This window comes from Bicyclus anynana, chromosome 5, assembly GCF_947172395.1.
Source record: "Bicyclus anynana chromosome 5, ilBicAnyn1.1, whole genome shotgun sequence".
Lineage (NCBI taxonomy): Eukaryota > Metazoa > Arthropoda > Insecta > Lepidoptera > Nymphalidae > Bicyclus > Bicyclus anynana.
In genome coordinates this window covers 10122762-10144911 of record NC_069087.1, presented here as the reverse complement: position 1 = coordinate 10144911, position 22150 = coordinate 10122762, and positions in this window count along the sequence as shown.

Sequence of the window (22150 nt, the reverse complement as noted above, 5' to 3'; positions counted from 1 at the left end):
TTGATTCACATAAATTGAAGGTAATGTCAAAACGCATCGCAGCAGCTGTATCTTCATAAAATAAGGCAGAAATTCCTATAAACTGTATACGCTAACGGCTTAGGGGTTGGGTTGAGAAGGATAGCATCTCTTACCTACTGGTTTGTTTAATAACTTTTAAATAGGTATACTAATTTACGAGTTCTCGTGATTTATTGTAATTTTGATTTTATAGGTTCTCTAAACGATCTTCCCTGACCCCGGTATACAATCAACACTTAAGCCTTGTGGCAATTATGGACCAGGAAGTAGAATATTTCGTGCAGTTAAGTAGGCTGTAGAAAACATATTATTATGTAGACCCCTAGGGTGCCTGGCTTATTGATGAGGGTATCTACAAGCGGTTCGGTGGCACTAAAAACAGATAGCTAGATTATTTACATTAAGGGTCGAATGTCCTTCTCGAAATTAAAGTGTTTTTCATATAGCATGGGTACGGTGACAGTTGCCTGTATGGCGTTAGTAACTTTGCTCACAATAATTAACTTTGCTCTTTAAAAGGTAAAGAAAAAGTGTAGATATGCTTAAAAAAAACTACCCTGAAGTTCACAATCACTTTGACAATAATCTTCGCTTATAGGATCACTGTAAAATTACATTTTTAACCGATTAGTCGACCTTTATAAAAGGTTTTTAATCAATTGTATTTTTTTACTTGTTACGCGATATCTTTGCGTATTTAGCTTAGCTTACTGTTACAGCTATGGTATTAGCATCTAGTTGGACATATTTTTTAATGTCTCCGGAGATAGGTGACGTTGGAATTCGATCTCTCATTCTACTTACATATTGAACCATCTATGCAAAATATGCATTGACACCGATTCAGGACTTTACCTACCTACTTAATATGTAATGCGTCAATTCAATGAATAGTGTTGATATTATGTTTTATACCTACCAGGTATTGATATTTTTTTTAAGTTACTCATGTAATTTACCAGGAAAATCAGCTTCCTTACTTACCTAATTGAGATTTTTAATGTCAGTTTTTTACCATTATAAGGAATATGGGAAAACGGTTTATTAAGTACGTTTGGTGCCTACTTACCTGCGTAGATTCCTACGCCGTCAAGTTGATGGACACGGGCCGGCACTTGTAGGTCGTGTTTTTGCAGATGACTTTCCACCTATACCTAAGCCAAACTCGATGTGCAATGTTCATCAACAAACAAATTAAAAATGAAGGTAGAAAACCCACGTCATTTAATACCTAATTCATTTAAAATTATGTATTTTTCTTTTATAAAATGTTATTCTAAAGATATTAACTATATTTAATTGATAAGAGCTTATTAATCATATTTATTGTCATTAATTTAGGAACAAGTTAACTAAAATTATTAACTTTTGTAAAATGACCTCAACCTCAACCTCATTTTTATTTAGTAAGTATGTTTGTTGTTAAACATTGTACATCGAGTTTGGCTGTAGTATATAAAGGTGGAAAGCATAAAGAAGTAGGGTGATGTGCTTGGTTAGTCAATTACCTACTTATTGCCTACTATAAAACAATCACTACTTGTGGATTTATGAAAGCCTTACAAAAATCTTAAACATTCAACTAGTTAGGTACATCAAAAGCCGTGATAGCCTAGACGACGTAGGTTCGAATCCGGTCTAGGGCAAGCACCTCCTAACTTTTTAGTTAAGTATATACATTTTAAAAAATTAAATAACACGTGTCAAACGGTGAAGGATAAAGGAATCGTGAGATGCTGCATACCTGAGAATTTTCTCAGTTCTCTATGTGAAGGCTGCCAATCCGCATTGGGCCAGCAAGGTTAACTATTAGCCTTACCCCTCTCATCCTGAAACCCAGGGAGGAGACTCGTGCTCAACAGCGAGCTATATATAGGTTGTTAATGATTATGATGAAATTTTTCATGTATATAACATCTATATTTATAGTTATAACATCTACCTATTATCAGGTAACAGTCAAGGCGTAGCTACCCAATGGCGGTGCAATGCCTCGAGGCCCTCAAGTTTAGAGGGCCTCGAATGCTTATCCTTACCAGAAAATCGCGATCGAACTGAACTTAAAAAATGTCCAAAACGAAAAAGAACTGATCAATATTTTACTTGATAAAACCTAACCAGTTTAGATTTTTAGATTATTTACGCTAGGTTACCTAGCTATGGCACTGGTAACAGTTCCTCGACTTATGTCCTTTTGAACTGATGGGTTGCGGGGTTGCCATTTACGCCCTATGCCTACCTATAGATAGGCACTTACTGCTTTAGTGATGTCGACGAATTTATTCCATCATCTACATAAAATAAGTTTTAGGTGGGTACTCCAGCAACATCCGTTCAAATCCAAGGTCGTCAATTGGGTTGGAATGCTGCAAGTTGTTAATGTACATTGAACTCATTTTTTATTATAGCTATCCGGTATAAAAATTGCCAGGTGACTCAATATTTTTTGTTACCTTCGTCGCAATTGGGAATGCCTTGCTTTATAACTTCGATTCCTGGTTAGGGTCAGATCAGATTATGACGTTGCGTTTTGGAATTGAATTAATTATTAAAATAACAATTTATTTATTAATCTTAGTTATCAATTATTTCAACTTAAGATTCCTCGACATAATTACGAGTAAGATACAAGAAATCATGACCGCGGTCATCTTACCTTAGTGACAACCCTTCGAAAAAAAGCCTTGAAACCTATCTTCAGGCTTCCGATATGGTTTATACGAGATTTGCGAAAAACTGGTGGTTATCCATGGTATTAAAGTTTGTTACTCTTTCACGTCGTTTCTACTGAACAAAATTCTCTGAAATTTGGAATTAAAGCCTGGATGGGATAGATTACAGCCTGGACTTAAATAAAGGTTATTTTTTATCAAGGAAAAATTAATGGTGGAACCGATATGGCTGAAGTTTAAAACGTATATATAGATAATACCCTGGATTAACTCATAGCTTGGATTAACATTAAGGCTTCTTTTTATCCCGGAAATATTCATGGTTTCTATGGGATATTTGTTAGTTTTTAACGCCGCAACTTCACTAGTTGCGGTGTAAATATTCGCTAAAAGAGATCGCTAGGTGATCATAAAATCTATCTACGTTTTAAACCTCAAAAGAAGTTAAACGTTTTCGTGACTAATCAAATAGTTTGCTAATCATTAAAAACAGGAAGCTACTACTTAAGTTAAGAATATTTAGATGTACAGGAAACAACAAAATTAGTAGGTACCTACCTACCTAGTACCTACTTAAGTTTTTAGAGCATTGATGAAATTCCAAATATTTAGTTATGTATGAGATAAGAACCTCATAGGTTAAGGGCTGCTTTCAGCACTTCACATAAATGTCGGATTTTACAACTCTAACGTAAGTTTTGTTACTTTCTGACTTTATGGGAAATCACAAAGATAAAACTTCTGAGTAAGCAATCATTTATAAGAAGGTAATGAATATGGCCCTTAATAACGTAGAACGGAACTGTATACTAACACTAACTGCAATTCTCGAGTACCTCCAAAAAACCGGGTAGCTAAAACACCATTATTATTTTTTTTTATGTTTTTGAATTTTGGGAAGCAATTTGTACTTGTGCAGAAATGCAAAATGAGAAGATTAAATTTTTAGCTAAAGGTTTTTAATTCTTTTCCTCAATGATTTACCTACTATCGACTTTGATGTCATCATAATGTGGACGTAAAAAGATGACTTGCGGCTTTATACTAAAAGTTAGGCACACAGAACTTACATCCTGGGTCATAACTTGAACGCAACCGTGAACGTAGTACTGTACCTATAACAGGGGCGTAGCTAGCGTCGTATCAGCCGCATCAATGATACGGGGCCCCCGGACTACAGGGACGCCTTACGTGGGAAAGCGAAAATTAGTAAAATGTAATCCACAATCTCACTTAATCTGGTGCTTCTCGAGGAAAAAACTGTAGAGTTTTCACTTAGAAATTACAAAAAGTAATCTCCTTTTTCCATAGGTTAAGTCACTGTCATATTTTTTTAAGCGAGCATTTTTGTTTCTTTTGTTAGAAATCTTTACTTTTCATTTGGGCCCCACATGATGTTGATCCAAGGCACGCTACGCCACTGGTACCTAAGGATTTACTTGCATATATTTTCCATTACAATGTAGTTAAGTGTACCTTATACGTAGTACAAACATTCATAGAAGCAAGTCGCTATATATGTAATTTATCGTAGGTAATTCCTATCGTCGGCGTTCGTTTACTTGCTCTACAAAATCTTACGAGTCTTCATTCTGGTTTAAACCGTTTTGTTTTCTTTTAGTGTTTTAATGCTTTTTATAGAAAATCTTTTGGAAAAGGAAATCAATATAGGTATTAGGTAAACAATTGTGTTAGGGTTCAAAATTAAACTGTCTAATAGTAATTCTAGTAGCCAATATGTAATTATCCACATATTTTTTATATGCGGATCTGGATAAGTACGGACATTCTGTTTTTCTTCTTTATTTTTTTTAACAAGATACCTAAATAAATATTCATCATGTTTAGGTTTAACAGTTTAAGTGCTCATTAGCATGTTACAATACAGGTAAGGGTTTGTTCTCTCCAGATACATTTATATTTTAGGTGCGCTTTATTACAATTACACTCTCACACGACTCAAAGGTTCATAACTGCCCCTATTGGGATTTATACTCGTAAGTGCTTAATAGTTATTTTTTCTAATACTTAACCATTCGACTGCGAAATCTTAATATAAATTATAATATCTGAAAGATCTGTTTCCTGGTTTATCTAATTATAAAGTGGTTAATTAGACAGCATAGCAAAAGTTAGTAAATACAATAGAGGTACGTTTTTTATTTAATTTAAAATTTAAAATTTTACGTCTACTAGCAGACCCCCGCGACTTCGTCCGCGTAGAATTCAATTTTTCACAAAAATTGAATTCAAGGGAGGGAGCCATGGATTTTTCCGGGATGAAAAGTAGCTTAATCCAAAGTGAACTCTATTCCCATCCCAAATTTCAGCCAAATCGCGTCAGTAGCCGCAGCACTTTCGCTTTTATAATATTAGTGAGCTTGATATCTTAATGCTCTCGTGAGATTAACTATAACCTTACTGAGTAATTAATTACTGAATAACCTCACTGTTATTCAGTAATTAATGGTTACAAAATTAATTCTATCTTAGTTATTTTGTCATTAACCTATCCTTTGTTAAGATACTAGCACATTATATAAAAGGATATTAAGGTAAAGCGAAATTTGCATGTATGGAAGTCCCCTTCCCATGATAGTGACTCAATTTATCTTCCGATAGCGTATAATTGCTACTTTAGCATTACTAAATCAGCAATGCGGTTTGAATTTCTCGGTAGGTGCTAACAAACCCTTCGCGCGGAAGTAGAACAGTCATTTATGAGCCAAATGGCTCGTCAAGGTTGCGTCCGTTATTTGGTCATTATTCCTTAAGCATCTCACCTATCGCATCTGAATTTCCAATAAGTCAATAGTTCTGGGAGAATTCCTATTATTTAAATTCAGTTATTTAAATTTACGAACTATATTAACATGTTAGGTAGCCTAGTGTTATTATATACGAGTAGATAAGTATTTCGCATGTAAATCAAAAATGAAATTTTGTTTTTTCGAAATATTGAAATGTTTAAATGCTTTCAATGTTTTCTTCAATTCTTCTACAAGTTTTTTTCTGAAAATCTTTGATTGTGATAGCAATAATAATAATTAAAGTTTTGGCAATGTAATTCTTGGTAAAACCAACGAACTCATAATTTAAGTTTTACTAAGGATATTAAACGATACAGTAGGTATATATTTTACCTTTAGAACCTTCTACATTTTTAAAAACTGACCCTTTTGTCTTTTCATTCCTTAAAAATATAATTTTCTTTAAGCTATTTCCTTAAAAATGTAACTTTTCATTGTAGCCTGAATAGCTTTACGATTAAGGGGCCAGACTCGGTTTAGACTCTAGGGTTCGTAGTACCTGTTTGTCGTATCCATTCCTAATCGATAACGTGCGCAAGGTTTGATAAATGTAGGCAGTGATTTTTGCACCTATGAAGTGCATGCCTAGCACAATCTGTTGGAGAACATAAAAAATGGTCTTGGTTAAAAATATTATTCCTCTTATATTCAAAAATCTCTACTTGTTAAAGCCCTAACCATAATCGACGTGCGCACACATAGGTCACCTTCGGTTCTGCCTTCGACGTAGACGTGGAAAAAGCTAGCATGCTAAGGAGTTCTCATAAATTTTCAAGTCGTTTCCGCAAGGTAGATTGAATAATGAATGTGCAGATTAAATAATTGTTCGTGAATCGTGCGTTGAACTACGGACATTTGCTTGCGCATCAATTAACGCATAGAGGAGAGTGGGGCAAATCGACCAAGTACAGTAATAATTATCATCAGGCTAATTTTAATGGCCCACTACTCGACCAGATCTCTTTCCACAGGATTTGAGCTAAAGCCCATAACATGGTACGTTTATAATTATTCAATCACAATTTGTCAATTTATAAAATTGACACTATGTGTTAATAGTAATGACCAACGGCTTTTCTTATTATTTGAGACACGAGGGTGTAATATCACCAATTTTAAAGCTGTTACTGTGTATTTTAATAAAAAATATATTAAATGTTAAACTTTTTGGTTACATTAAATCAAAAATAGATTGGTTGATGGTGCGTGGTCAAGGACTCTTATTGACTCTACTGTTTTATATATTATACCACTACACACCGTTGATTTGAATCGCAAATGTTCACACTTTGGCAATGATGAGAACCATTGCCAAGTGTAACCACGTCCCACACATATAATCTCCTAAATGATTTTTTGTTACGTGTAGTCTTTCTATGAGCAAGATAAGCATTTTAGTATCAGGGAAATCTGGCGAGGTTATTCATAACTTCCCTTTTGCGTGTACATAAAACAATCGTATCTATGATTCATTTTAACCAAGACTTCTTGATTAGTTAAAACTAAATAGCCACAATAACATTTATTTGTTACCTACATGTTCCATCTTGTCCCATACTCCTCTGCTATAGCTTAAATAAGAATGTATGAGGTTCCGAGTAATTAATAGATGTTAGTATTCATTCCTTGGTGGTAATACTCGTAATGTTTGAGTCACCAACACGTAGAGTTTATGGAAGTCATAAAAAATAATTATATTTTATATGAAATGAAATGAACTTTATTTGCCTTAATACACTTAATAAATATACAAGATGGACATACAAAATATAAAGTCACAGTGTATTGCCATACAAATGGCGCGCAAATTTTACAATTTATATGATTGTTTGAGTATATATTACTTACCCACAATCATACAATTGTTTTAATTTAGTGATACAATTTAAATTTGAAATAAGCATACATGTCAAAACGAAATTTAGTCTACGTCAGAGTACATAATACACGGTAAATAATAATTAAAAAATAGAATAATTATAGATTAAAAGAAAGTCAAGCATTAGTCGTAATATTAGAATGTCAGACAATGATTATAATTTATTAGCAAGAAATTCATGTACTGAATAGAATGTTATAAGATAACCTTAAGCCACATACTTATGTAGGTACAATAAATATTAAATATTCTTATTCATTGGCCATGTTTTATTGTCTTAGTATTTATTTAGACAAATGTATTTATTGCACTTAAGTCTTAGTAACTAATTTGTTTTTATGTTCTAACTTTTCAGGATTTATAGCTAATTTAGTAGATGGGTGGGTGCATCAAAATTGTTTAATCAACTCAGTTATGAGTCTAAAAGCAATCTCTTTATTAAAGTATTCGTACGGGGAACCTCCCAAAATATATTTCACTAAGAAGTTATTGTTCATAATTTATTAAATTAGTGTCCAGAAAGAAAGTAGGCCATTCGTAAGCTTCATCGTGGCAGATGATGGAAAAAACACGTCTTAACAATCCAAATTATAAGTCCAGCTATTATAGCTCCGCTTGATTATAGTTGCATAGCACGAGACGTGAATGTTAAATGCTCCCAATTAACATTTTTTTTATCTTAATAACTTAACGGCAACTTTTGAATATTAATCAATCACAACTTAAACGCAGCAAATTGGCCGGAATGTGTTTAATGTTTATATGTTCTGTCGTTGATATCAAAATTTTAATAAATTTTACTTTTATTTCTTTTATTATTTATGGTGTGGTATGTAAATGTAGAGATGTTTTGCAGTTTTATTTTTCGTGTTTTGATTTATTTATGTCGTAGATAAGATTTATAAGCACAAACGATGTTAGAATTTATAGGCATGAATACTAACATTTTTAACTCTCATTTATTTATTTGTCCTCTTTTTAAATTTTCACTATTAAAATTTTATAAAAAAAATAAACTGTAGTTTCTGACTGGCTGGGGTCGTCACGATATATAGAGATGATAGATCGGTTAAGGGTCTGGACACTAGAAGCCTGCTATCCACAGTCAAAACTCCATAACTGGCAACCGTACCTATGTAGGTACTGTAACCAATTATGCTAGGCACACGTTAATACTCTAGGTAAGTATCTATAGTACATATAAGCATAAGAGCATTCATGAAATGAGTTGAGATCTCTCTAGCTATCGCACGCTCTTCGTCTATTGAGAACGCTGATATGACAGCCAAAAAAATCAAGAAATCTAAGAACAGGCAAAGTTAACCAGTTCAGTTTATGCTGGAACCCCACCTACTGGAATTACGCTAAGAAGATGAAGAGCAAAAAAAAAAATAAAATACAGTCCTGGATTCCGGACATCATTATAATCATATCCTGGACTGAATTTTTTTAATCAACCCAATGGCAATTGGTATATTTAATTTGATATAAAAAACAATTCATCCAGAACACAGGTCCATCACACACATCATTTCATTATTTTCGATACATCCTGTATATAACGCGTCAGTGTCATTGGGGATCTAATTATAATTGATTCTCACGACAGACACACAGTTTATATAATCGGTACATGTCTGTGTTAGTCACCCGCGCGCTTCTGCAGCAGCATATTTGCATTTTAAACGTATTTATTTCGAAACACAAAACTTTATAGAGCGTTGGAAGTTAACACAACTTTACATCGTGTAAATCTTAAATTCTGGTCGTAATTCATCAGCTTTTATATTGTAGACTTATTTTACACTAGCGGACACCCGCAACTTTGTCCGCATGAAATTCTTCTTCTTCTTGACCTTCAGTAATGTAGAGGACATTACTGAAGGTCGGCGGTCAGCTTTCTAAACTTTTCCTTGTCCATGGCTAGGCGGAAAAGTTCTTCGACTGTTTTTATGAAAGTCCACTCCCTTATGTTTCGTAGTCAGTACTTCTTTCTTCTTCCTACTCCTCTTATGTCTGCAATCTTGCGTGAAATTTAGTTTCCCACAAATCCCATGCGAACCATTGATTTTTTCGGCATAAAAGTAGCGTAGATATATGTTGCTCAGTAACCTTTTACTCCCATTAAAATACGGTTGTTCACCGTTCCAAATATTAGCCCAGACTAACAGAGGTCTGTCCGTTAGTCTGGGCGTTGGCTAGGGATGTTGGGGTCACAAGGTGCAATGGCGACACCGCACTAGAAAGCGCAAAGTTGGTTGACTCCCCCACCAGGCAACCTGTCGACATCAAGCAAGTCGCAGGGATTCGCTAGATGCAGACGGCTCAGGATTGTGATGTTTGGAAGACCCTACATAATGCCTGCAATGAACGTCCATCGGCTGATATGATGATGAGGGGTTCTATTATTACGCTCATATATATATCTATGTACCTAGTTAACGCGAGGAATGAAGCTTACCTATTTCTATATTTTGACGGCATCCGTGGAGTGGTATGCGCGGTGGATTTATAAGACGGAGGTCCTGTTTTCGATCCCCGGCTGGTCCGATTGAGGGTTTTTTTAAATTGATTGAGATTTGAGAGATTGAGGTTTCTCTGGTGGGAGACTTCGGCCGTTCAATCTTAGATTGCATCATCACTTACCATCAGGTGAGATTGTACTCAAGGGCTAACTTGTAAAGAATAAAATATATATATATATATTTATGCAATTATGTACTAAATTTACCAAATTTTGTTACAAAAAACAGGCTATAAATTGCCTTCTAAAGTTTGAATTGTTGTTTATGTATTTTATTACTCCCCAGTGTTAAACTAATTACATTATTATGATTTATTCCCCTGTGTCTCTTCGCCGCAATTTATGTTTTGTTACAGGTTTTAATAACTACTACCTACTGTGTTACAAAATTATTTCTTTATATTCTTTATTAGATGATTATATTTTGTTAGGAGATGTTGTTAAACTGATTGATTTTGTGTTAAAGATTATTGTGATCAGATAATTTGAAAAAAATGGTACGTACATGCCTTTTTGTATGCCTTTTTGTAGAGGCTTTTGTAGAGGGAGGATTGAAAGAGGGTAACTCTTTCAATTTTCAGTAGTTAGATACAAGTATGTAGGACGTAGGTACATTCAAATAGGTAGTCCGAAACAATGCTCCGTCAAAACAATGTATTTCAGTAAACCAATCAACAGAAAATCATTCCGATGAGCGAGTGTTAGTCAGAGCATCAAACAAAAGCTTGTGTTGCTTGTGCTAATTTAATAACCAGATATATATTATTATATATAATGGCCAACTTTTTATGAATTAGACGTAATTCCTTTTTATTTTTATTACTGAATAATCTTACGAATCATCATCATCACCGATGATTAAACAAAGTTTAAATATCAAAGAAACAAAACAATTTGTGCAAATTACAATAGATTATTTTAATAATTGAAACGATTTTCTTACCCAAAAAAACTTGGGTAATTTAAAGATACCGATGACCGGCATCAGGTGGTATAAAGTCTTGGAATCGTCACGGTGTTGACATCATCATCAGATATATCATAGCTATATATTATCTGTTGACATCCGGTTTCTGATCCCGCAGCATCATATAACTCAATTAGATATTGTTAGGGTTCCTTACAGTTTACATTTAAGCCTTTTCGATGTTTCGTATAAGTCAACTGGCATACGTCAAAGATAGTGAATACATCTGCAGAGGTTGCCATTTAATTGAAATGTTAACAATTAAAAAACACTTTATAAAACAGAGTGCAAAATATTATTTAATTTCGGAGTAGTTCGTCCCTGATGGACAAAGGTAGATTAAGGTTAAGGGTAACCACAGACTAACAAATTAATTAGTATACTACCAATATACTGAACAATAATGTAGGAGTACCAAATAATAGAAACAAGTTCTTACATAAAAATACACAAATTAAATTGATATTTTTTAAATACATACATAGACCTGCGATAGCATGATATACCTCACTTTATATATTGTTATAATGGCCAATAGTTTCTCGGCACATGCTCCTACTATACGTAAGTATACTACTATATATAAGTATACTACCATACATAAGTATACATCATCATCGTGCATCATGTTCTTCGTCCCTTAGAAAAACACCGTTAAAGACTTTAAAACTCTCGAGAGTCTTTACCAAACTAAGGATCTGGCGACTGAAAACATGATTCCTCCTTTCCTAAAGTAAATCTTATGTTTGATACTTGGGCATGTGGAGATCTCGATCCTTGAAATCTATTCCTTCCAAAGAGAGATGGTCCAAACTCCGTAATTGGCTTACGTACTTACCTATGGAATTAGGGGCATAGGCTGACAAACTTTTAGCCTTCATGGGTCCAACAATGAAGAATAATAGACAAAGTGTCGTCCAATGGCGGCGGATTTCGGCAGTCCCATCTTTGTCGTCTCAATGAAAGAGATAGCGGCATTTCCGATTGCGCCGCCATTGGTTGATTGATTATCGTTGGTCGCATGTTAGCACTACATAAAACGAGGAAAGACTGACTATCGCAGGCTTTTGCTCACGGTATATTTGTCTGACGGTTAAATTTTTTACAAGGCTCGTATCGAGTCGTGCGGTGGATCGGGGCGGGTTAGCTCATACGCTAAACATTTGGGTGCTTTTTGTGATGATGCCGAGTGAGGAAGGTCTCTGTGGACACGATTGTGTGTACGAGTTAAGCGCGGTGTGTGCGACTTCAACTAGATATAGATATATTTCATCATAACAAGCCATATTCGGCTCACTCTTAAGCACAAGTCTCCTCTCAGAATGAAAGGGGTTAGGCTAATAGTACACTTATACATATAATATATATTTACGTTCCACAAATGTTGTTATAATCAATGCGATGTCCAAAAAAGCTAAATGATTTTTAATAAATAAATGAATACAGAAGAGAGTACCTCTGCCTTCGATTCGGAGGGTATGCACCTCCAACTTTATAGTTATGTGATTTTTAAGAAATGCATACCTGAGAATTTTCTCAAGTCTCTTTGTGTGTGAAGTTTGCTAATCTGCATTGGGCCAGCGAGGTGACTTATTCTGAGAGGAAACTCGTGCTCAACAGTGGACAGAATAACGGTTGCTAACGATGTTGATGAAATAAATACTGTGACTGTTATAGTCGGTACAACAATACTCCAGCGGGCGGGGGTCGAACCCATGACTTCTCAGTGTTGAATCCTTGACCGTGAAGATATTGAGGCTTCAAACATTTATGTGGATTGATAAACATTGGTAAACAGTTAAATGATTTAACAAAAAATGTTTTATTTAATAAAAACAAATACTTGTAAATACTTTACCCATAATTAGTAGGTAATTAATTATATATTAATTTATATCATATGATACGTAGTTATAAAATCAATGATCAAATATACATTGTATATCAATCATTTACTATTGTATAATTAATTTAATTTTTTATCAATTTAAAGTTACTTACCCAACAATAATAATCTAGCAGGTAAATTGGCGCCGCATATGTTACAAAAATAAATTAAAAATAAGTTGTTATTGGTTTATTTCTATGTTGTACGTATCTACATGTTATTGGATTAATAACTACATTGGATTGCTTCTGTGTAAAATATAATATTTACCAATATTTATTAGGTATATTAACTTGGAAAACAATGGTAAACCATACTCATTGAACCTTCCTCTTAAAATTAATCTAATGATGAAAACCTCATTGAAATCAAATGCCTCCTTCTAAAGACTTAAGCGTACAGACAGCCGGAGGCGACTTTATTTAGGCATCATAACGTAATATTTTGTTATAAGTTTATAACTTAATGATTAACCGGTCGGACTTATCACCGAGAGGTGGTGTTCCGATCCCCGTCTCATTGGACTATTGTCGTACTCACTCCTAATAAAGTCTTTCCCGACTAGTTGGAGGGGAATGAGGATATTGGTCATATTCAAAAGGCAAAAATTCTTTTTAAAAAATAGCAGGATATAGCGAACACGGGAACAAAATATAGCTTATTGTTAATTGCTGATAATATAGCTATTTATTAGTGAAATTTCCAAAATAGGTTTCGTGTTACAGACGTGAAAGCGTATCAAACAATAGGCACTTTCGCATTTATAATAAAGCGTTAGCTTTTAACGTTCTGTGATATAAAGTATCGATGTATTAGTTAACACCTTGTATATTTTTACTTTTTGTTGTGTCAAATACTTTCTGAAAGAAAGAAAGAATATTAAAAAATAGATTAACACGCATTCTCGCATATTAGTCAGGATAGGAATCTATGACGATTAGGTATTAACATATTAACATAAATTCACTGTACAGTATATAATAAGCATGGTGTAGTAGGTACTTACGAGTTCCATTGAGAAGCTTTTTGTCACAGCGAATATTCATTCATACGAGTGAGCGACGCACTGCGCAGTCACGCGCCCGCGCAACGCGCTTTACATTAGACATCAACGCTCACCACGGCTAATTACCGAGAACACTAAACTAACTATACCCATTCCTAGCATGAATAGTTATAATTTCCGGAGAACTACCATTTTATACTATTAAAAATGTTTAGCCAGTACCGATATAGAGTTTATAGCATATAATTAGCATTGTAATAACGCGGACAAAGTTTGCGACGTTAACAATGTTCTCTTATATAAAGCTATGTATTACAGGCGCAATATTAAGTAATGAATAACAAAGTCTTCGAGACAACACACCGCCAGGGTTCCAAAGGGAAACCACTCTAGAGCGAGGGCAGGTAGGTGCGTTTTTCCGCCACCGGTCACCGGATCCATTAATGAACTTCGTTATAAAATAAGCTGAGGACCCTTAACTGCCACCCGGCGAGATTGCTTTTCGTGGTCGGCGTCTATTAATAGTTATTTATAGGTAAAACTTAAACAAGTGCGAAACACAAGCGCTGAGACTGTGACGAATGCTCGTTTTGAGTACGAGTCAGTTAGTTTTACTCATCGTCTAATCTTATGGGAATCTATAATATGAGTAAAATATTTCTATTTTACCTATATTGAAAAACAATATTTTTTAAGTATTTATATGTAAGATATTAGATTAATTTCACAAAACGACAAAAGTATTTGGATGTATGAATAATAAGAATACAATAAGAAACTTAAGCTAACTTATCCTAATAGCTATACAAATCATGCCCACGTGGAATGGATAGCAAGAATACTGGCTGATGCATTTCCGCGATGTAAAGCCAGGCTGTTCCTTTGCACAAAAAATGAGCCAGCACTTCTGTCACCAGTCGAGGCAATTAGGCGCGGAGAAATAATCGGAAAATAATTTTCGCAATGCGACTCCACGGTAAAATAATAAAAATAAGTAATTCTCGGTCATACAGGCATAGGTACTTACCTACTTGTGCCGTTTATTTACCGGTTTCAGCTGTTTCTGTCAACGCAAGAAGCACCCTACATTTCACAGTGAACCAGCATCAATCCATCAATCCTCTTGCCATCATACTTACTCCTAACTTTCACTAGAACCGTTGATAAAAAGAACATATATTAGCATACACCTAAACAGTGCTTATATACTAAAATACAATTTATTAATATAATTGAATACTTCAATTCATTGGGAGGATCTTTTCAGCGCGTGAACGTGATGTACCTATAGTTTTAACTTTATCAAAGAAAAAGTATAACTAAAGTTTGTATCCGGTTCGGGTTCTTTATTTTGTGTAAGCCATGAGCCAAATTAAAACTTAGTACACAAAAAGTTGTTTAATGGCTTTGAAATTACAGTTAAAAAGATACAGTATACATTCACGTAGCGATAAAACTTTTACTACAACTTTTTAGATGGTAAAATGCATATCTAGTGGAAGTCGCACATATTTATTTTTGTATCGGTAAACTTTCTAAGAACATATTATTTCAATCAATAAATTTATTTAAAAAATACTGTTCTTTCATAGGCCTAGACATGCTTTTATGCAATACAAATTTCATAATACAAAGTGTTGAGAGCAAAGTGATTGATGATGATCATTTGTAACACCCGGTTCGGGAAATGCAAATAATGCAAAAGCAAATGTGGTATGGTTATTTAAAATAATATTATTATTGGTAAAGAGGTAAAGTTAAAATGAAATTAACCTGCCTAGTCAAATTTGGCTAGGCAGGGAGAACAACACGAGAAAAGAACGGGGAGTGTTGATCGATCGTCAAGGAATTCCTTAACCCTACATCCTGTAGTCACAGGTTCAGGACTCTGCTCGGAGTTTATCTCACTACCACGCGATGGACCCGGCACCCGCACGGTGAATCCATGGAATGCTAAGATATTCGTCTCATTGGTAAAGTGGTAAGGTTTGTGGTATTGTAGGGATAATCTCAGGATCTACTGAACCGATTTTGAAAGTTCTTTAACTACTAGTAAGCCACGTCTTATAATTTATTTCCGTATTCTGACAGGAACGGGAACTACGCGATTGAAACTGCGGGGCGTTGGCTAGTATCTGATATTTATAAATTATAATTATAGACGTGTATCAATCGTGTGCTAAACAGTAATTGTAGTACTTAGGTTCAGTTTAATTTTATTCACATTAACTGATCTAATATACTACACTATAAAAACTCATTACTATGGTAATGGTTATTTAAATGGAAAATAGGTTTAAGTACGACCAGTCTTGTAACTTCAGGCTAAAAATACGCATTTAAAAGTATCTTTAAAGATAGCCTACGTTGATTTAGAATATTGTTTTTACGATAGTGTTGGGTTTGAAATAATGTGATGGGATACAACCTAAGTGATGACAAAATAGCTAATGCACTAGACGTGAGAACGCGCTAATGACAAAGAACTGCGATAGCCAGTTGGGCTTACATGGCGCTTTAGAACTTAATAAATGAATAATTAGTCCATACTTAATATTATTATAATAAATGCTATATTGAATTTGTTTGGAAGTATGTTACACTTTAACTATTTAATAAAACTCCGAGAAATTTTGCATAAGTACTCGTTTTCAGAGGTACAAGAAAATTTATCAAAAAAAAAAGTGTTTAAAAAATGTGGGTAAGGTATAGAAACAAACGATACAATTAACAGGCGAAGTCGTGGATTTAAATAATACAATTTAAATGCACGACTTACAGATTTTGTCTGTAAGACTGTCTTTTTCAAAAATTACATTATTTTTAAGTCCTCATCGTCATCAACTCATATTCGGCTCCCTGCTGAGCTCGGGTCTCCTCTCAGAATGAGAGGGGTTAGGCCAATAGTCCACCACGCTGGCTCGACGCGGATTGGCAGACTTCAAACACGCAGAGAATTAAGATAATTCTCTGGTGTGCAGGTTTCCTCACGATGTTTTCCTTCACCGATTGAGAAACGTGATATTTAATTTCTTAAAATGCACACAACTGAAAAATTGGAGGTGCATGCCCCGGACCGGATTCGAACCACACCCTACGGAATCGGAGGCATATCCACTGGGCTATCACGGCTCTATTATTTTTAAGTATGTAACCAATTTTTATCTGAACCATTACGTATGTCCTGAGATGTAATTGAGTATGAGTAACGTGGGGAATACCAAACGATGATTGAAAAATTCACGGTCAGACAACAAAGGTTGATCAATCTCCTTTCCGCTCTTCAATCTGTGTTGAGGGATTTTTTCAACCAAAATTTATATTAATAGTATAGTAATTTAGTTGTTTTAAATGAAATTTTTTATTTTGATGTTTGTTAAACTCCTTGTTATTTAGGTACATTTATGTACGGTTAAGAATACATGTTTAATTAAAAAAACTCAGGTAAACGATACAAGTGACGTACTTACTCGTACATGTACATCTGACGCGAACTAAAACAACCAACGACAATGTTACCCAAACAATCTACTATGTAAATGCAGTTTACCAGATTACTTAATTGTAATTTGTGTAACATGAGTTATGGACATTTGTGTAACAGCGCCAGGTAATGCAATGGAACGCTATCGTCACCAGTTACTCACGTGTACAAGTGCAGTAGCGGTCAAGCGCTCGCATGCGGCATGTAGCCCTAGCCGAGGCGAGGTACCCTTGAACCTAAGTGGCAGCTTGCGGCGCGTTGCCAATGACCCCGCGCACGGCCGAGCTCCCGCGCCGCGCTCCTTCGCTAATTGTTATGTAACAGTGAATATTGCAGCATCCAAATATTCGATACACGAACGCGCCCGCCGAATTTATGTTTCTCTACACAACTCACTAGGCGTCTCTCTATATGGCGAAATTTATCGAGCTAACTGTACAACGTACCGTTTAGTCCGTAAGCTCAGTTTAAAATACTGCTAAATAAAGCTCTTTGGGATTGTTGAAATTTTTACAAGAGATTTGCGTACGGATTGATTTTTAAGGTGATAATTTTATGTTGCGTTCATTTGAGTACAGCGACCCAGTGTTTGTAGTATCCAAAAAAAAATCTATGTGCAGGTAATATTAGGGTGCACGAACAGGTTTCGCAAAGCGAATATAAGCTTCCTGCCAAGTGAGAGACGAAGGTAAAGTCAGTGAACTTAAGAGTCGCGTGATTCTTCTTAGTCTTATGATTGCGAAACAATGTTACCTATGTTTAGGAATAGTTACATTAGTTATAGACTCATTAAGTAAAATCCTTCTTTGTAAAAAGATTGATTAAATTGTAATTAAAACTTTGAAGTAAGTTATTCTCTTTATTTGAAATTGCGAATGTAGATAAAATATGAATTCATTGATTTATGTTTTACTAGTAGACGCCACGGGGTTTTACTCGCGTGGTTTTCGTTCCCGAATACGAAGATAAAATATAGCTTATAGCCTTCCTCGATAAATGGGCTATGTAACACTGAAAGAATTTTTTAAATCGGATCATTAGTTTACGAGATTAGCGCGTTTAACCAAATAAACAAACTTTTCAGGTTTATAATATTAGTATAGATGTAAACTGAAAAAACCATTACACATTTCCAATGTCAAATACATCGACTGAGAATTGAGATTAAGTAGTTGTAATATATATTTTGGCTGGTGGGAGGCTTCGGCCATGGCTATTTACCATCCTACCGGGAAAGACGTACCGCTAAGTGATTTAGTGTTCCGGTACGATGCCATGTAGAAACCAAAAGGAGTGTGGATTTAAAATAGCAACTGTTGAGTTTCTCGCCGGTTTCTTCTCAGCAGAATCTGCCTTCCAAACCGGTCGTAGAATCTTTACAAATAGTCAACTGACGTATCAAAAGTGCTTGTATACTGAGCTTACTTGAAATAAATGAATTTTTGATTTTTTATTTTATTTTGATTTTGATCCTTCACCTCACAAGTTAGCCCGCTTCTATCTTAGACTGCATCATCACTTAACATCAGGTGAGATTGTAGTCAAGGGCTAACTTGTAAATAATAAAAAAACGCGTTACAAAGGCGTAGTATGAGTATGTCTAAATTTATAGAGGTAGAATTTACAGAACTAGATCTATATTTTAAAAGAAGAAATTATCAATAATTATTATTTGTCACAAAATAATATGTAAATAGATGGCCTGCAGCTACAACCATTTGTTATGATATATCTATGAGAGCAAGGTTTGGCTGACTTTCGTGCCGGCGCCGCGCGGTCCCCGCTCAGACATGGTCCGAGTCCGAGTGTGAGCGCCGCGGGCGCATGTGCTAGAATTTTGATTGATATTTTTTGTCAGTTACTCGGCCACAATAAAATGACAGTGGCAACAAGAAGAGTGCGAAATAGACATCGTAACTGAAAGTACATATCAAGGTTAGCTGTTGGCGAGCCGAAACTCGGCTAACAGTAACAGTACACCCACGAGAGAGGCAAAAACCGCGCACCCGCCCGACACCAAATACGCTGTCACTTTTGTGCTCCACCATTCAAATTAATTACATCGAAACTTGTGAATGGACAACCAGACTGAAGACACGTTTTATACCCTCGCCGTGATAAGGATTTAATTAGATATGTATGTTACATCGTGCCAAAAAGCCGTTCACTCCTTCACGGTGACACATAAACGTAGCGAGTTTCTATTCTGAATAATAGCGGAGAGAGTTTGCCGTTACTGAAACCGACCTCTGCTGTTCTGAGTAAATTCTGAAGTGATTTTATTTTAAAAGTCCGTATCGAATGTAAATACCATGTATTATTTAATTACGTCGGATAATGCGTCTCATTCCGAGAGTACGTATTAAGTTTGTTGATGAGCTCCTACATAGCGAGCACTTTCTCGGCCTCGATCTTGGCCTGCGGTGAGGCCGCCGTGTTCTCATAGTCGAAAAACTAATGTATCTATGTCGAATGGTTGTAGGCGGCCTTGAGCTGTAGCCATTAATTTGTGTGCAAAGCTGTCAGCGAAGTCCCGTTATAGTGAGCGCCTGAATCACGTTATGTACGAGATTCAGCCGCGAGAGCAGTGGGATCACATACTCGTATGATCTCGTCCGGTCATACTCGTCTGTTACCTAAATATTGCTATTCAATTGATATAGGACGTCTCGTTGGCTTGTAATTACGCATAAACGCATAAATGATCATAAATTCATAATACTGTTTGATTTAAGTAACACATTTTGCTAAGAAGGCAAGTTGTAAAATTTGCGGTTATAAAGTCTTGCAATATTATGGGCTTTAAAGCAAACTTCATTTGAGATAATAGGATATTTTTATAACGTAACGGTATCAGACATTCTGTTGGCAATTTGATCAGAGGTATATACATTATTTTGATTTGTAAAATGTGTGTTTTCATAATGAATTTACTAAAAAGTCATATTTGTGTACTGCAGGTTATCAGAGATTTAGGTACACTTTAAAATAGCTTTTAAGGACACTGACAAGTATATCCATCCACAGCATTAAATAATTCAACATGTAGGTATACACTATGAAAAATTAAAGTTCCATGAGTGATATTACTAGTAAAAAATATTTTTAGAATTCTGCTCTTAAAAATCGCTGCCCTATGTACTAAAAGCGTTTTTTTTTTATTTTTTAATAAATGACTAGTAGCTTACTCTACGCAAGTGGGAGATATAAATACACAATACGTTACATTCAAGTACACTATGTACATTCAAGTGCAAAAGTTTGTGAAATGAAAATAATGCACCTCGTAGAGACTTTTAAATAAATTCCTGTAATTCTGGGAGTATTGACCGCAAGCTACTTCACTGTTCGTGTGGGCTAGTAACGTTTCGAGAGAGTCTATTTCATCGATCAGCAAATTCCACATTGGGAAAGTTGTTACTGGAAATGAATAAAATATCGAGTGTAAACAATACCTTATAGAACCTCGAGAGTATTTACATTTATAGCGTTTTGTAGTGGACCGAACTGAGGTCGAAAATATTTTATGTAAGCGTTAGATAATAATTTGATCCAAATATGATGTGATTCATTAAGTTTTTGCTGGCTCTATCAAAGTTATGTCGTCAATAATATAATCATAATTAAGCATAACCGCAGACTTATACCTAGCGATTTAGCGTTCCGGTACAATGTAGTGGAGGAACCGAAATGGGTGTGAATTTTCGTTCTCCTCCTAACAAGTTAGCTCGCTTCCATCTTAGATTGCTTCATCACTTACTATCTGGTGAGATTGTCAAGTCAAGTCAAGGGCTAACTTGTAAAGAATAAAAATTAAAAATGATATGAGTTTTTTTTATAGAGGAGAGCGCTTGGCTGCAATCATGTTTGACAGTAAGCGATCATGTAGCCTATGGTAGAACGCGCTTGCCGAAAAGATTGCCTATTCACTCTTGACTTGAATATACCCATATTGCAGGTGGTAGAGAAAATGGAAGCTGGAAGGGCATTTCATAACTTCGCAGTGCGGATGGATGCAGACCTCTGCGATGCCTGACATGTCTAACAAGTTTGATGTTAGATGTTCTCAGTATGAAATAAAAGTAAGAGCACGTAACAGTTTAAAGGTTTTGTACTACTTGTGATATTATACCTTTGTGTGCACCACCATACACTTTTTTAATAAAGGTTTTTTCTTCAACTATCAACATTAATAATATGAAGATTCCAAAGATTAATCAATCAACAGTAACGGCCAATATTGCGATGCACACTTTACCTATACGCTATACATAATGTCTTAAAGTGTAGTAGGCGCTTATAGCTAAGTGAGACGCCATTACCAGACGCCTCACTGTCCGTGTGATCAGAATTTGTATACGCAGCCTGGGAATAGCTCGCTCTGATAGCGTTCGCGTTCGGCCAGGTAAGCCTTTGCGTTTTTACGCAGAACGCCTCGCAAATACAAATAAAGCTGTGAATTTAAAGCCGCTGCTAAATTTACATAGATACGAATAAAATTACTTCGCAAATATTTATTTTTGGTACGTCGTGTAGCAACAGAGTTTAGTGGCGTTTTTAAAACAATTTGGGTTAAAAGTTTTTTTTGGCAATAATTGACTTCTGTTGACTATGACCTAGCAAAAAATTGTAACGGAATTTTACAGTATTATAGATTCTAAATTTTACTGGGAATCTATTTTAACTTCTATTTAGAGGATTTTGAATCCAAAAAAAACGCTTCGGTATATTGGTTTTAATTCATTTTATTTTACGTACAAAGCCTATTCTTAAACTAATGTACTCGTATACATAATCCTATAGCTACTTTTGATTGGATTTTTAATATTAAAAATTTAGTCCTTTTTTAAACTTTTAAACTGATTATATTTCAAGACGCTTTCACCACTAAGGGCGTAA